This window comes from Mesoplodon bidens, assembly GCF_964165515.1.
Source record: "Mesoplodon bidens genome assembly, chromosome: 1".
In the NCBI taxonomy this organism is placed as follows: Eukaryota; Metazoa; Chordata; class Mammalia; order Artiodactyla; family Ziphiidae; genus Mesoplodon; species Mesoplodon bidens.
This window is the reverse complement of record NC_138176.1, coordinates 5919502-5935041: the sequence shown is the minus strand read 5'-3', so window position 1 is coordinate 5935041 and position 15540 is coordinate 5919502. Positions and strand designations below refer to the sequence as shown.

The window sequence follows — 15540 nt, the reverse complement described above, 5'->3', positions numbered from 1 at the left end:
GAATTTGGAAAAGAATGGATACATGTATATGTATACCTGAATCAATTTACTGTGCACCTGAATAAATAAACTATATATTTAAAAAATTATACTTTCTCTTAGTATCTTTCTACTACTTTCTCCTTTGGCTTAAACTATTTGAGTTTCTGTCACTTGCAACCAACAGAGTTTGGGCTAGTCCTTGAAAATCCATTATTTTATTAAACAAACACACGTGATGTGCTTCTCGGTGCCGGGCGCTGTACAGGCAGCAGAGACACGCAGATGAAAGGGACACTTTGCTGCCACAAAGAGTTCATTGCCCAGCAGTGGGACAGACGCCTGACACGCAGGTCCCCAGAGCACAGAGACTGCTTCCAATGAGGGAGGTTTGCATCGGCTGATGGAGACCCTGAGAAACCCTCAAGGAAGAAAGGACATTGCAGTCTTGAAGGATGCCTGATGGGCTGCCAAACCCCCATGGCTGAGCTTGCATGGACAAAAGTGAACCGTAGGCCTTCACTTTTGACTCTCTGTGCATACATTTTGCCATAAAGTGTCACAGCCAAGAAGGGGAGGCCTTAACTGAAGCCATATTTACCGCAAATAATCATCACTCTTTCTGGAAAACAACTACCTGAATCTTTTGCTGTTTTTTTCTTAAACCAAATACTCAGTCATCTGTAAAAGTTAGATCCCTTTAGAATCTAATTATTAATGTCTAATTATTAATGTCCTGCAGAAGATCCTACTTAATTTCCCCAAACTGGTCCCTGAGGTAACTAACTAAAGCTGTACCATTGTTAGCAATTGCAATTCAGTGACACCAAATCAACAAAAATAAGCCTTGAATGTATTTAGTGTTGAAATATATGTGAAATTAATCTCTTCTTTCTCCCTTGCCCCTGGTACAACATGTAGGGCTGTATAGGATATCCAATGAAATATTTAAATAATGGATTATTCAAAAAGAAAAGGAACTACAGGTACCTGATGCCAGGAATTTATGCCTATGAATTCTTAATCTCTTCTCCAATAAGATTAGCATTTACAACTATGGAAGACATCCTAATTATGCAGTTTCAGAGCTGATTTTCTGCAGGGCCTGTGCAGAACTAAAAGCATTAGGCAACAATAAAAACAGATGACTATGAATTTCTGAATTCATGATTTGATTTCCCTTTTGGGGGAAATGACATTTTTATTTACGGGTGCTTCACTCCTCAGGTGGGAGCTGAAGTCTTCTCTCAGAGGCACAGTGCTTGCTGTGAGAGCATCTAAAGAATCATCCTTTTAAAACAGATGTGTGGGGCTTCCCTGGTGGCGCAGTGGTTGAGAATCCGCCTGCCGATGCAGGGGACACGGGTTCGTGCCCTGGTCCGGGAAGATCCCACATGCCGCGGAGCGGCTGGGCCCGTGAGCCATGGCTCCTGAGCCTGTGCGTCCGGAGCCTGTGCTCCGCGACGGGAGAGGCCACAACAGTGAGAGGCCCACGTGCCACACACACAAAAAAAAAGATGTGTGAAATTCACAAGGGCTGTAGTACAAATGATGCAATGTATTTCTCCTCCTCTTAATCCCTACCCACTGGGGTTCTAAAACAAAACAAAAGAATTGAGAATAATATGGCTGATTATGGGATCCTGCACCTTTTAAGGGTAAGAAGAGAATGCAAGTTTGCTTGATGAACCCCATTCCCTTGCAACCCCATTCCCTTGCAAATCATTCAGCTGTGCTGGGTTTTAGCATCAATGCATGGCAAAGGGGTGATCATTTCAGTGATCAGTTACAGGTTCTCAATAGTTATTTGTTCAATGGATAAATAAAATGAAAAGGTATCAACTGTCATTTCTCGTATGGTATACTTTTTCTCCCATGGCTGGCCTTACATGCACAAAAGTCAATGGGAGGACTTCACTTTTTACTTTCCATGCACACATTTTGTCATAAAGCATCAGATCCTGTTTAATTTCCCCAAATTGGTCCCTGGGGTTACTAACTAAAACTGTATACTTTTTTTCTCTTCTGTAAATGGAAAAAACTTTTTTTCCGCTTCACTATACAATGTTTGGAAACTACAATAATTTGATGTTTCTCCTAACTTTCCAAGAGGAAGTGGCAAAACCAAGGAGAAAACTGGAGCAATGGCACCAACCACATTGCCATATTCATCCACAAGATTCATTTTCTCCCCCTTTGCAAGCCTTTAAAAATCATTGACTTTGCACCCACTGGGTGTTCAGCTCTGGGCCAACTACTCCAATTCCCCGTTCAAAGCCACTTCTAATACTGGTAAAAACCAAAGCAACCCACAACAAGGGAGAGATCACACAGCCCTCCTTCAAACTCATTGGGAGGAATGAGTTATTTGAAGACAACAAATGGTATCTTCATATTTTCTCTCCAATGTCTGCATAGATTTTGAATAAAGAAAACCTATGACTTTGTTAGAAACTATGTTTGATTTTTTGAGTATATATTTTGGCAAGCATGAGGGGGTGGTGAAGACTGTGGTTGAAACTTTAAGGAAATAAAAAAATCAATTTGGTATTTACATCCACGGGCAATTTTACTCAAAAGGAAAACCTTTAGTGTCAGCCACTTGTCACTGTCCTGCCATGAGAAACGGATGCCAGGCTGGGCTGTGGGCAACGAACAACGTGGCGGGGGGAGGAGGGGGGTTATGGCCTCGCCCCGAGAGAGGACTCCACTCTGCCCAGATTTCCTTCTCACAGATACACTGACTGTCACTCTTTGCCACTCTTTGACTGTTTCCTTGCTTGTATGAATTAATGAGTGTGTTGAACAAATTCCTGAAATCCAATATTTATCAGGAAAACACCCAAGCCCCAGGGGAAACCACAGGCCTAGCACCAGCCGATAGTGTGGCCACTGCCAACCTCTGGGACTCCCAACCCTGACCCTCCCTCCCATGGGGACAGCAGGTGGGCAGCTGCTTGGGAGGCAACCAGACCCCGCCCTCAGTGCAGAGTGGCAGGCACCTGTGTGGGTGAGGCCTCATCCCAGGCCACAGCTAACACTTACTGACAGGGAATGGCCTTCCACATGCACCCACTGGCAGTCAGTCCCCTGTCCTGTCCTGGTCAGAGGATGGGCTTTCCTTGAGCCCCCAGAGGATCCCCTTACTGGGTACCAAAGTGGTAACTCCAAGGTTCTCTCCCACCTTATGGAGGAAACACAGGTGGCCAATTGGGTCATCCTCACACAGTAAGACCAGCAACCAGTGTGGGCAGTTTCCTGGTTTCCCAAACATCATAAAAACCAGTTCCACGTAATGATTGTTTTTGCACGTGCACACACACACACACACACACACAAACACATCCACAGAAGATGTGTAATAGTCCATGTGCGTTTTCTGAAAATAAAATAGGCCTGGTACAAGTTACCTTTTAGGTCATTTCATATAAATATAACAATTTTCTAGCCACCTCAGCTGTCCATCAGTGAATAAGACCAGAGGCCTGTAAACTATGGCCTGTGGGCCAAATGTGGCCCACAGCCTGTTTTGTAAATAAAGTGTTATTGGCACATAGCCACCCCCGTTTGTGTACGTGTTATCGGCAGTGTCTTTGCTCTTCACAGGGTGGCCAAGTTGAGTGACTGCCGCACAGACTTGTGTGGCCTCCAAAGCCAAAAAGATTTGCTATTTGGCCCTTGACAGAAACAGTTTGCAGCCCCCTGAAATGAGACCTTCTGGGGAGGCAGTGAGCTCACTCTGTAACCGTGAGCCAGAGGGGAGACCCCTGCTTTGACCGTGGCGGGTAGACCAGCCCAGGGTTACCGAAACTCCCTGTGCTACAGAAGCAACGGGTGCTTCTGAAACCGCGTACCCTCAGGCCCCGCCCGGGCCCTGCATCAGAATCCCCGGATGAAGGGGTGGAGCGGGGGGTCCGGGAAACAGGGCTCAGCTCTCCGGCGCCCCCGACAGGGACGACATTTTCCATCACTCTGTGTTCTTTCCCAAGTACCGTCCCAATCATTGCCCTGTTTAGTTCTCACGGTGCTGTGAGTGCGAGAGGATGATCTGGATTCCCATTTTACAGATGAGCAGGTGAGGCCCCTGCTGGTAAGCGGTAGAGCCAGGACTCCGACAAAGGGCAGAACCTCTTCCATCGGCCCTGACCACTCTCCGTGACCTCTAAGATCCGCAATCCTATGAAGTCCCCAGTGAAACAGGAAAGTCAGCCCCAAAGACCAAACCCGCTTCTCTAGCCTGTAACCCAGCTGCTGTACATGCCTGGTGTGCCTCGGGAAAGCGGTATGCCCGCCAGGTGTGTGCACCTTGCCGTGAACGGTCCCGAGTGCTGGGCACCGGGCTCGGACCAGCCTAAGACTCTGGCTTTGACTGTGGCTAAGACTATGGCTGAGAACAAGGCAGCACAGCCCCTGCCCCCATGGGATGTGCTGAAGAGTTAGAGGGGCGGGGCGGGGAGCCCGACCCAGATAATGCTATGAAGACTTACTTGTCACTGACACTTGCTAATCACACTCCCCCCCGGTCCCCCGTCCCTGTACATCTGCTCAGCTTCTCACTTCACGCTGCCCCCAGCTCAGATGCCGTCTTCGGAATGGACCCTCCCAGGCCAAACACCTCCCTTGCCCCGTTTGGTTCTTCTTCATGTTACTTCTTATCCCAACGTATATATTTAGGACTGTTTTCTATAGTCTCTCCCTTACCCCCAAGAATGTGAACTCCAGGAGAGCACGGCGCGGTGCCACTGGTGGTGGTGCTGGTTCTCCAGTTTGCTTCCTTCCTCCCTGCCCCCTTTCCACTGCCTAAAGCTCGGATGAACGATAGGGTTTTGCCAGGCTGTTATGAATGTGGATGTTGGGGGGTTTGCCCTAAAAGAAGGACTTACAGGGACTAGACATTCTCAGCAATATCTGGAAAGGCGTGGCTTGGTGTTACATGCAGACCTTGCACCTAAGGCCACGCTTGGAGCCCTCGGACGCTGAATCGCACATCTCTTGTGGCGCCATCCAGTCCCCTCCACCCCGTCTCCCTTTTTCTGTGCAGCTCTGGCCAGCTTTGTGCAGGGCCACCAGCAGGGCCACCTGGGTCAGTGGGATCAGGGGCTGGTGGATGCCCAGGGACAGGCCTGAGATGTGCTTCCTAAGGCGCATCCACAGGGCTGGTGACGGAGCACCAGCTGCCCAGGGTGCCTGCCCCACAGACCCTCTCCCTGGCCTTCCCACCCACCTTCTCAGTCTCCCTCCTTGGTTCCTCACTCATGCCCGCTCCTGGGTACACATCCCAGGTCAGCTGCTGCATACTCTGCTCTCAGGAAGACCCAGGCTGGACCCATTTCCAAATCGCCTATGGTGTCCCCTTGACACGTCACCTCTAGGTCCCTCAGGGACCTCTCCTGTCCCATCTTTGACCTTGAAATCTGTCCCCCAGGCACTTTGGTGGTGCCCATTCTGCTCTCAATGGGATGAGTATCAGAATCTCCGCTGGGTCCTCCTAATGTCCAGCTAGCTCAGTGCCCCGCTCAGAACAGAATCCCAGTAACCACTGGTTACATGTGATAGTGCGGTCACAAATGCATCCACACAGAGGAATAGGGAATGAAGCCTGTGCGTAAGGAGACTGCCAGAGGCCAGGAATCAGCCTTCCTCACAGAATGCTGAGTTAATCACCATTCAGGGTACCTGGTATGACTCAGAGGCCCAGGAACTCTTTCCATGGTCCTGCTTGAGGGTCAGCATCCTTCTCCTGGAGGAATCAGGGTGAAGGATTGTCCAACACTCAGGCAGGTCACAGAGAAGCTGAATGCCTCGCTATAGGTTTTTCTCTGATTCCAACCTGTCTTCAAGGGGGTGTAAGCCTGAGGAAGTATCACCGAGGTGTTATTTTGAAACCCATGCCGAGAGAGTATAAGGCTATCTCTTATTGATTCAGAACGAGTAAAGGGAAGTGCAGGCCTAGCAGATTTTGCCCCAGTGGGCATCCCTACAGGGGCATCCCTGTTAGGGCACCAGCAAAAGGAACAGACTCCGTAACAGCAAGCTTCTCTTCCCGCCACTTCTCCGAAGTTTGCCAGCATGGGTATCTCCAGCCTTTGTCCGAACTCCACCTGTGCCTGTGAATGAGTAACTCCCTCACCCTATTACAGGCGTCTCCCTCTTGGGGCAACAGCTTTCTATTAGGAGGTCTGAATATAATTCAGAAAGTGCACAGCTCTTTAGAACAGGATTTCATTTCTAAGCTGCATTTGAAGTGATCTCACGCCCGTTAGGAAGCCCACACCTGCCAGATCCCCTCAGGTGTGTTCCCTCTTTTTCTTTTTTTCTAACAGTCAGCTTTAATAGCCTTTTTTTTTTTTTTTTTTGCAGTACGCGGGCCTCTCACTGTGTGACCTCTCCTGTTGCGGAGCACAGGCTCCGGATGCGCAGGCTCAGCGGCCATGGCTCATGGGCCCAGCTGCTCCGCGGCATGTGGGATCTTCCCAGACCGGGGCACGAACCCATGTCCCCTGCATCGGCAGGCGGACTCTCAACCACTGCGCCACCAGGGAAACCCTAATAGCCTTTTTATTTTTATTTCTTCTTTTCCATTCTAGTTTACAAGATATATTGAATATAGTTCCCTGTGCTACACAGTAGGACCCCGTTGTTTATCCAGGTGTGTTCCATCTTGATCACCTGGTGGACTCCCCCTCCCCCTGCCCTCCTCAGCACCTGTCTGAGAGGCCTCCACAGGCCAAGGGTGACAAACTGTAGCATCCTCGCTGACAGGAGATGAAGCCTGCTGGACCAGTCTGGCCAGTGTCTATGTCCAGCAAACACTGTCCACCATGCCAACTTCCTGCACCCAGGCACCAGGTGTGGGGCAAGGCTACCTCAAGGTGCAAATTCGCTCTCTCCCCTTTCTCATGTCCCCAGGTTCTCAGTCTTGGGGCTCTTCACCCTCGGCTGCATTGCCCGGCCTGTGTTCCTGGCCAGCCCATCATCCGAGGGGATGGACCTTGGATTCCATCCCTCCTCCCTGGAGCTGATCACAAAGGGTGCCTCCTCGGGTTTCCTGCATGCTTTCTCCTCCCCATCTTCGGTTTCCTTGCTCCTGCCTTCTGCCTTTGCTAAGGTTTCTCTGTGCTTCTCATCCTACAGTTAACATTCAAATTGGTTGACAGCCCTATTTTTTTCACTAGACAGATATTTATTTCGCCCTGTTACCCATTCTTTCCTTAGGTTAGTATAACACAGGACACTAAGGGAAAATAACCCTCTCCAAAAATGGGCTGGAGAAAGAAGAGGGACTGGTTTTCAACTGGATCGTTCAAAGAGTTTGTCGTTCAGCATCACACACAAACTCATTGATCAGAATTTTGAGTACACTAACAATGACCAAGAAAGGGAAAGAAAAAAAAAACAAAGAAAACTATTCATTTTATCTTAGGTAGCTGAATTCATAGAAACATTTCCTATTACAATGTGGAATAAGAAGCAACTCCCACAATTTAAGTAATTTCTATCCCAATCTGAATTTAGACACAAATTATAATACTATGCGATATTAGCCTAAGTTAACGTGGCAATGAGTTCTGAAGTGCTTACTGACTGTAACACCGGATTCGTTGTTTCATAAACAAGAAAACAGCCTTGTTTTGGAGAAATGAAATGAACCAGGAATACAGGGCCAGACCATCCAGTGTCCTTTTCAAAAAGAAGAAAACAGAAAGTCTGAGGGTTTGGTTTGGGGAAGGGGGAGGTTTACAGGAAGCATCCACCCTGCCAGCCAATGGCAAAGGCTAAAATAGTTTTCAAAGGGTACAACCTGAGTCCTCTGAAGAAAGGAGTGGCAGCCCTTTTGGCGTCTTAGCTAGAAAATGAATAATTCAGAGTCAAGTGCAGGTCCCACTGGGTGGAGCCTCCGGTTGCCCGGTGTCCAGACTTCCCTGCTGCCAGCCCACCTTGTCCCTGCTGAAGCTGATGCCCTTACCTCCCCCAGCCAACTCTCCCAGAATTTCAGTGAAACTAGGCTGCCTCTTGCTCAGGCGTTCACTCCATGGACACTTTCTGATGAACAGGCACAGTTCTAAGCAGGAGGAACACAAGATTAAGTGAAATACGGTCCCTGAATTGTGCACCCTTGGTGGGAAGGTAGAATGGTGCAGACACTGTGGAAAACAATATGGCGCATCCTTAAATAATTAAACCTGGGATTATCATGGGACCCAGCAATTCCACTCCTGGGTGTATACCCAAAAGAACAGAAAGCAAGGTCTCCAAGAGATATTTGTACACCTATGTTCATCGCAGCCTTATTCACAACAGCCAAGTGGAAGCAACTCAAGTGTCCATTAATGGATGAACAGATAAACAAAATGTGGTCTATCTATATGATGGAATACTACTCAGCCACACAAAAAAATGTTCTGATGCGTGCTACAACATGGGTGAATCTTGATGACATTATGCTAAATGAAATAAGCCAAATACAAAAGGACAACTCTATGACTCCACTTAGATGCAGTACCTGGAGTAGTCCAATTCATAGAGATGGAAAGTAGAATAATGGTTGCCAGGGGCTGGGGGAGAGGGGAATGGGGAGCTATTATTGAATGGTTATGGAGTTTCAGTTGTGCAAGATGAAAGACTTCTGGAGATGGATGTTGGTGATGGTTGTACAACAATGTTAGTGTACTTAATGTCACTGAAGTGTACATATAAAATGGTTAAGATGGTAACTTTTATGTTGTGTATATTTCACCACAGTTAAAAATAATTTAAGAAAGAAACCAAGCATGGTGCCTGCTCTCAAGGCTCCTGAAGTCTGGTGGCCCTGGGACAATGGCCTCCAAACCTGGTCTGGGCACTTGCACAGACATGCTGGTGTCCACAGGGGTGGGGAAAGATTACATCTTTTATTTATACATACTTTTATCTCATCTTTTTTCAATATCTGTATAGAATATGTTAATCCAATAGCTCGTGGTCATACTTTAGAGGCAAAAATTGGTCCTATATTAGGAGTGCCCTAAAAATTCTTCACTGGTGGGGATTGATGATGGAAAGTCGTCTGGAGCCCCCATCCTGGAGGAAACTTCACAGAACTGGAATTGTTTCCTCCTCGGTGTGGGGTAGAGGTCGTGGCGGGTTGGGAAGCAACAAAAATCAAGTTGTGTTGGCGATGACAAGTGGCAGTGGGGATGTGGCCCTTGTCCACCAGTCCACCAAACTTGTATTAGGAAGGGCAATTGAGGGTCCAGAAACAATGACCCTGTTCCCCTCCCCTTTCTCCAGTGGGGTCAAGGAGAGTTCAGGTGTTACTCTCTTTGGGGACCTTTTTCTGCTGCTCTGGGGACTGCTTGTCACTGTTCAAAACTGTGAATGGCTGAGCCTTGCAAAACCATTGCTGCGTCACCTCCACCTCTGATCTTGGGGCCAAGCTCACCCACTTGCCCCAAAATGAGAGGGTTGGGGGGCTCTCCTACCAGAATAAGAGCCTGCCATTAGATGTGCCACTGTGGTTGGTCTTCTTACAGCCCCACTCTCAAGGAACTTATGACAGACTTCTCCAGGACTGGGTGGATGGCACTGTCCAGGGTTGACTTCTTCCCGCTAGTCCTCAGAAGTGTCCTACAGCAGCCCCGCCACTGACCACCCTCTGTCTTGGGTAAATTCCAGTTCCACTCTGGAGGGAGGAGAATTTACTGAGGTTTCCAAGGAAGATGCTCATCCCTGGTCTGGGCAGGCTGGGAGACACTGGCTCCTTGTGCATTGGAGGAGGAGGGGGCTGTGATGTCTGGAACTTCTATAGCCATCTCTCCCCTGAGGACAAAGCCTGACAGCAGGGAAGCCAGAGTGGATGCACAGAAAGCAATCAGGCCCCTGATGACATGGAGTAGCCAAATCAAAGCATCCCTGAAGTCCACCCTGCTCTAGACTGACCAGATGCATGTGCAAATTAATCCCAAACACTGTTTAAACTCAGTTTGAGTTCATGACCCAATGCATCCTAATTATACAATGGCTCTCTGATTTGGTCCTATTTCATTTTATTTAATCATTTTTTTAAATGAAGTATAGTTAATTCACAATGTTGTGTTAGTTTCAGGTGAAGAGCAAAGTGATTCAGCTATACATATACATACATTCTTTTTCCGATTCTTTTCCATTATAGTTTATTACAAGATATTGAGTAGAGTACCCTGTGCTCTACGGTAGGTCCTTGTTGTTTACCTGTTTTATATATAGCAGTGTGCATCTCTTCATCCCAAATTCCTAATTTATCTCTCCCACACACACATTCACTGTGTTAAATTAGAAAACTGGTAACCATAATTTTGTTTTTTATGTCTGTGAGCCTATTACTCTTTTGTAAATAAGTTTGTTTGTATCTTTTTTTAGTTTACACATATAAGCAATATCATATGATATTTATCTTTCTCTGTGTGACTTACTTAGTATGATAATCTCTAGGTCCATCCATGTTGCTGTAAATTGGCATTATTTTATTCTTTTTTACGGCTGAGTAATATTCCATTGTGTGTGTGTATGTATGTATGTGTGTGTGAATGTGCATATATACATATATCACATCATCTTTATCCATTCATCTGTTGATGTGGTCCTACCTCATTTTTATTGCTGATTTGATAGACCAAGAGATTCTCCTTGGACTTCACTCAACCTGGAGCTATTTCTGGTGGGACACGGATGATGGCTTCTGTGCTCCATTCACTCTCAGGAGCCAATGAGTTCCACCCTTCATCCTGAGGTCTCTGTTCATCCTTTTGACTTCAACACCACTTCTCTCCACACATGGACCCAAGCCCACCCACAAAAGACAAATCACAGGAGGGAGAGACTATACCCTGTGTATTGACTTGGAGCAAAGGGGAGGGCCAAGCGCCATGATTTCAAGCATCTCTGTTACTCTCACTCAATTCCCCATAGTTGCCTCATTTTCTTCATATCTTACCTGTCTATTAGGGGAAAGAGGGACATGTTTATGTTTTCTTATATCTCAGCTAATTGTGTTCACAGGATGCTTCCTGCACTGTGATTTTAATCTCATTAATAGGCTTAAGTCCCATTTTTATTTTATCTTGTACTGTCCTGCTTCTGTTCTATCAATCATGTCACAATGTAGAAAGTAATCAAAGTAACATAATATTAGCTTATTCTTCCCCGATTCATGTATCCCAGTCGCATTTATCTTGCTGTTGATCTTTCACCTTATTTCTTTCGAGGATTACGTGAACATGCACGTGTGTTAAGTTAGAGAAATATACAACCTTGTAAGAGGGAGCTATCATTTGCATAAAATACTGCCACCTGACAGCCTTGTAAGCCACTGTAGACATGACAGGGCTTAAACGTGAAGTTCAAGGCTACCTCGCCATACACAGCAGATGTCTTCCAGGAAAACCCAGTGTATGTCAAGAATACTGTAATTGGGTCATTCTTGAAATACACAAAAGGATCCAGATTTTTTTTTTTTTTTAGTGAACTGGTGGTGAGTCATTTTTTACAGTTAACCATGATTATTAAATTATTAATTATTTGCCAACGTTGCTCCAAGTTTAAGTCGTTGCAATGTTTTCTTAAGCAGGTTGTACTGACTGAGAGCTTCTCTCTCCATCAGAGAGCTCCTTAAATCACATGACCCCATTGACTGCAGATGATTGGCTAAGAGGTGGAAGCTCAATTCAAGCTTAGCCAATCAAATTTCCTCAGAGAAGCTTTGTCATCGGGAACAAAGAGAATGAGCCAACTAGCTGAGGACTGCCGTTTAAGGCTGACCATGCCAGGACCATGTGCAAGGGGATGACCAGAGAAGCTGGGCTGCAGAGAGCAGAAAAAAGCAGACTGGCAGTAAAGATGAAAGGGGAGAGAGAGCTTGCCAGGGCACCCTGGTCTGGCTGGCCGGTCCTCACTGTATTTAGGATCCGAGGAATACACTTTTATTCTGACCACAAATCCCACATTACTTGCGCCTACACGAGCAGACGTTTGTACCTTGCAGTCGAGCAGTCACACCGACTAGGATTCATTTAGCTCTGCAGGATGAGCACAGGGAGGCTCTCATCCACACCCCGTTCTCAACACCAGAGGCTTCTCCCAGGCCATCACTTTCCCTTGCCCTGTCTTCCTTTCTTCTTCCTTTCTAATTCACCAGCTGCTCACTCATGAATGGCTTCTGGAAAGGGCTTCAGGGAAACACTGTCAATGATCTTCGAAGACGCCCAAGTCCTCATGATGGGAATTTCCAAGTTTTTACACACTCATGTCTTGGTTATAACTAACGGAATTTTCAAGTTGAAAGGAACTTTATATTAAAAGACCAAGTGGCCCAAATTTTGCCCAAATTTACAAAATAATCCTGATTTCAAAGATTCTGTTCAATGTTCAATCAATCAATCATTTTGGTTTCAGAAGATGTTCTTCCTTCTTCTGCTGGGGATCAGAGGGTAAGAATGGACCCAGTAGCTAATCTCAAGGAGCTCTTGAGAAGGTCAAACATATACAGTGGAAGTCTTGTGGAAGGTCAAATATATACAGTGTGTTAGGATTCTGGGGGTTGCCAATGACAGAAACCCACCTGCACCAGGCTGGACAAAGAGAGGAACCCACTGGCTCAAGGAATCCATGGATGGATCAAAGAATCACAGTGCCAGAAAGGCAAGGACTTACTGGGAATCAGGAACAACTGGATTCTCCATCTGGACTCTCCCTCTACCTATACCATGGAGGCTTAGTTTACTTAGTAATGGGTGGGAGGAGATTGTCTCCCATACAAGATTAGAATAAATATTAAATTTTAAATACCTCCGAGAAGTGCCTAGGATGATGCTCCTAGTAGGAGCTCGATAAATTTCCCTATTTCCCCTTATAGGTGTCTCACGGTAATGAAGCCCAAGAACATACAATTTGTTACCCAACATGCTTTGTGTGGGGTGTAGTGGAAAATGGACAATGGGAGGAAAGGGAGGAAAAGAAGAGATAAAGGAACTTTTGAGTCACTGGAGAGAATCTTTCAGGCATTTCTGAGTCCAACAGAGATATTCTCTCCTCACAAAAACCAGAGAGGCGTATTCAACCCCGCTGCCTGCCAGGATAGTTGCAGAAATTGTCTCGAAGAAAGCCTTATCACAAAAGAAACCACACCTCCTAAATAATGCACAGATAAGTAAAATATTAAAATGGAACATCTAGAGCTAGAAAAATAGAAATGTATTTACAGCGTTTATAGAACTGAGTCAGAAAATCGCTGTAGATTCAAGAATGAACTTGGACTCAGAGAGACTGAAAACACCCTGAAATTAGGATATAAGTATTGACTTAAAAATAAGTGAGGGACAGTGAAGGTGGCTTCGGCAGTGGGACAAAAAACTTGGATTTTTGCTGAAAGTGGGACAAAGATGAATATGAGAAGCTCGCTGAGAAGAGGCTCACGGAAGAGAGAGAAAAGAAGAATGGAAAACCAGTGCAGCCAGTCAAGCGAGAGCTTCTCCAGCATAGGGACTACAAGGTGGACCTGGAATCCAAACTCGAGAAGACAATTGTCATTACCAAGACCACCCCACAGTCTGAGATGGGAGGATACTACTGCAATGTCTGTGACGGTGTGGTGAAAGACTCCATCAACTTCCTGGATCACATTAATGGAAAGAAACATCAGTGAAACCTGGGCATGTCTATGCGTGTGGAACATTCCACTTTGGATCAGGTGAAGAAATGTTTTGAAGTCAACAAGAAGAAAATGGAAAAGAAGAAGAAGGATTATGATTTTGGGGAAAGGTTGTAGGAACTCAGAGAAGAGGAGGAAAAGGCCAAAGCCTACAAGAAAGAGAAACAGAAGGAGAAGAAAAGGAGGGCGGAGGAGGACTTGACATTTGAGGAGGAGGATGAGACGGCAGCTGTGATGGGCTTCTCTGGCTTTGGTTCCACCAAGAAGAGTGACTGAGGCTTTCTATGCTTGGCTTTTTGCCAGGCCTAACTTTGTGTATGTGGGTGTCATTTTGCGGGGAGTTACTGGGGAAAGTCCTTAAGAGTGGTGATGGAGAGGGCTAGAGGGTGGGTGCTTGTGGTTTCCCTCTGCCTTGGGAGAGAGCACAGGATGCAAAGGAATGTGCTGTGGCGTGTTCCTTCAGCCTCAGTATTTCACTGGAGACAGAGGACCTCTGATCATCTCAGTTCCCAATGAAGAAAAACCTCTGCTTCTGAGCCTGCTTTCCCGACACTCCCCCTGCATATTTTCCTTTTCATCTGTCCATCTTATCTGAGCATCATATATTTATCCTGTGTTCTGCCTTTGTTTTCATTTTTACTCTCGCTTAGCCTACAGCAGAAGGGTTCTCTGGGTCCCCAGTTTCCAGCTGATAGCATATCCTTGACTGGCCCCTCCTTTCCCCATTCTCCCCCAACCCCGCCCCGTGGTTCTCTGGCCACCTGTGCACACGTGTGTACTTCTGCCTGGGTCATTGGTATGTGCAGGTCTGTGTGCATGAAACTGTCACACAGAGGAAGCCTGAACTAGAGCCTCAAGAGCATTGCTGCCTTGGGGACTGGTGTTCTCAGCTTCCTCAGAGCATGTAACAGGAAGTTAAATGGGAGGAGTGTTCGGTGTAGTTTTTGTCTGGTGAGTTTTTTAACCTTTGTTCTTCATATGTAAACTGTTCAGCTTTTCCTATTTGTTTCATTTTATTGAGAATTACTCTGTTTTTGTCTTCCTTGTAAGCAGGCTCTTGGAAGAACCTGTTTGATGCAAAAATGAAAAAGGAGAAAACCTCATATGGGAGCTCTTGGGTCTCAGAGGCTGTTCAACGTGTATAATAAATGGCATTGACTGGGCCTATTTCAAAAAAAAAATTAGTGAGGACTTCCCTGGTTGCTCAGTGGTTAAGAATCCACCTGCCAATGCAGGGGACATGGGCTCGAGCCCTGGTCCAGGAGGATCCCACATGCCACAGAGCAACTAAGCCCGTGCGCCACAACTACTGAGCCCATGTGTCACAACTACTAAAGCCTGTGCTCCTGGAGCCCATGCTCCACAACAAGAGAAGCCACCGCAATGAGAAGCCCGCGCACCACAACGAAAAGTAGCCCCCGCTCGCTGCAACTAAAGAAAGCCCGGGCATAGCAAGAAAGACCCAATGAAGCCAAAAATAAACAAATAAATTTATTAAAAAATAAAATTAAATAAAAATAAGTGAGCATTCTTAGAGCAACTGCCGTGGGCTGATACTGGTTAGTAGATTAGACATAGACAAACTCAAGGAGACTAAAAGACCCAGGACAAAACTGCTCTCACCATCCCTAGCTGAGGTTTCACCCTGATGAGGAGACATCCGAAGGAAATGATCAGAAGTGAGGAAAAAGATATTTTTTAAAGGGCAAAGGTGCTGATTATAATATAAAAAAGAAACAACTGAAATTTCCAGGTAAGAAAGCACATTATTTCAATACCAATTATATAACATAAAATTGTACACACACAGAAAGCAACACAAAGGGAATGTGACAAAATATTACCAGTGGTCTGCTTGTGTGGTGCTACTATATAGGCAATTTGTTCTTGCTGCATTT

General features: G+C 46.2%; 1 pseudogene across 1 annotated transcript; it reads left to right on the top strand.

The window, feature by feature from the left end:
- The first annotated feature begins 4263 nt into the window (after positions 1 to 4263).
- On the top strand, positions 4264 to 13959 carry LOC308623091 (zinc finger matrin-type protein 2-like; annotated as a pseudogene). Its single transcript has 6 exons — positions 4264 to 4414; positions 5021 to 5100; positions 5978 to 6096; positions 6889 to 7087; positions 12848 to 12857; positions 13305 to 13959. The product of its transcript is annotated as a zinc finger matrin-type protein 2-like (transcript).
- The last annotated feature ends 1581 nt before the right edge of the window (positions 13960 to 15540 follow it).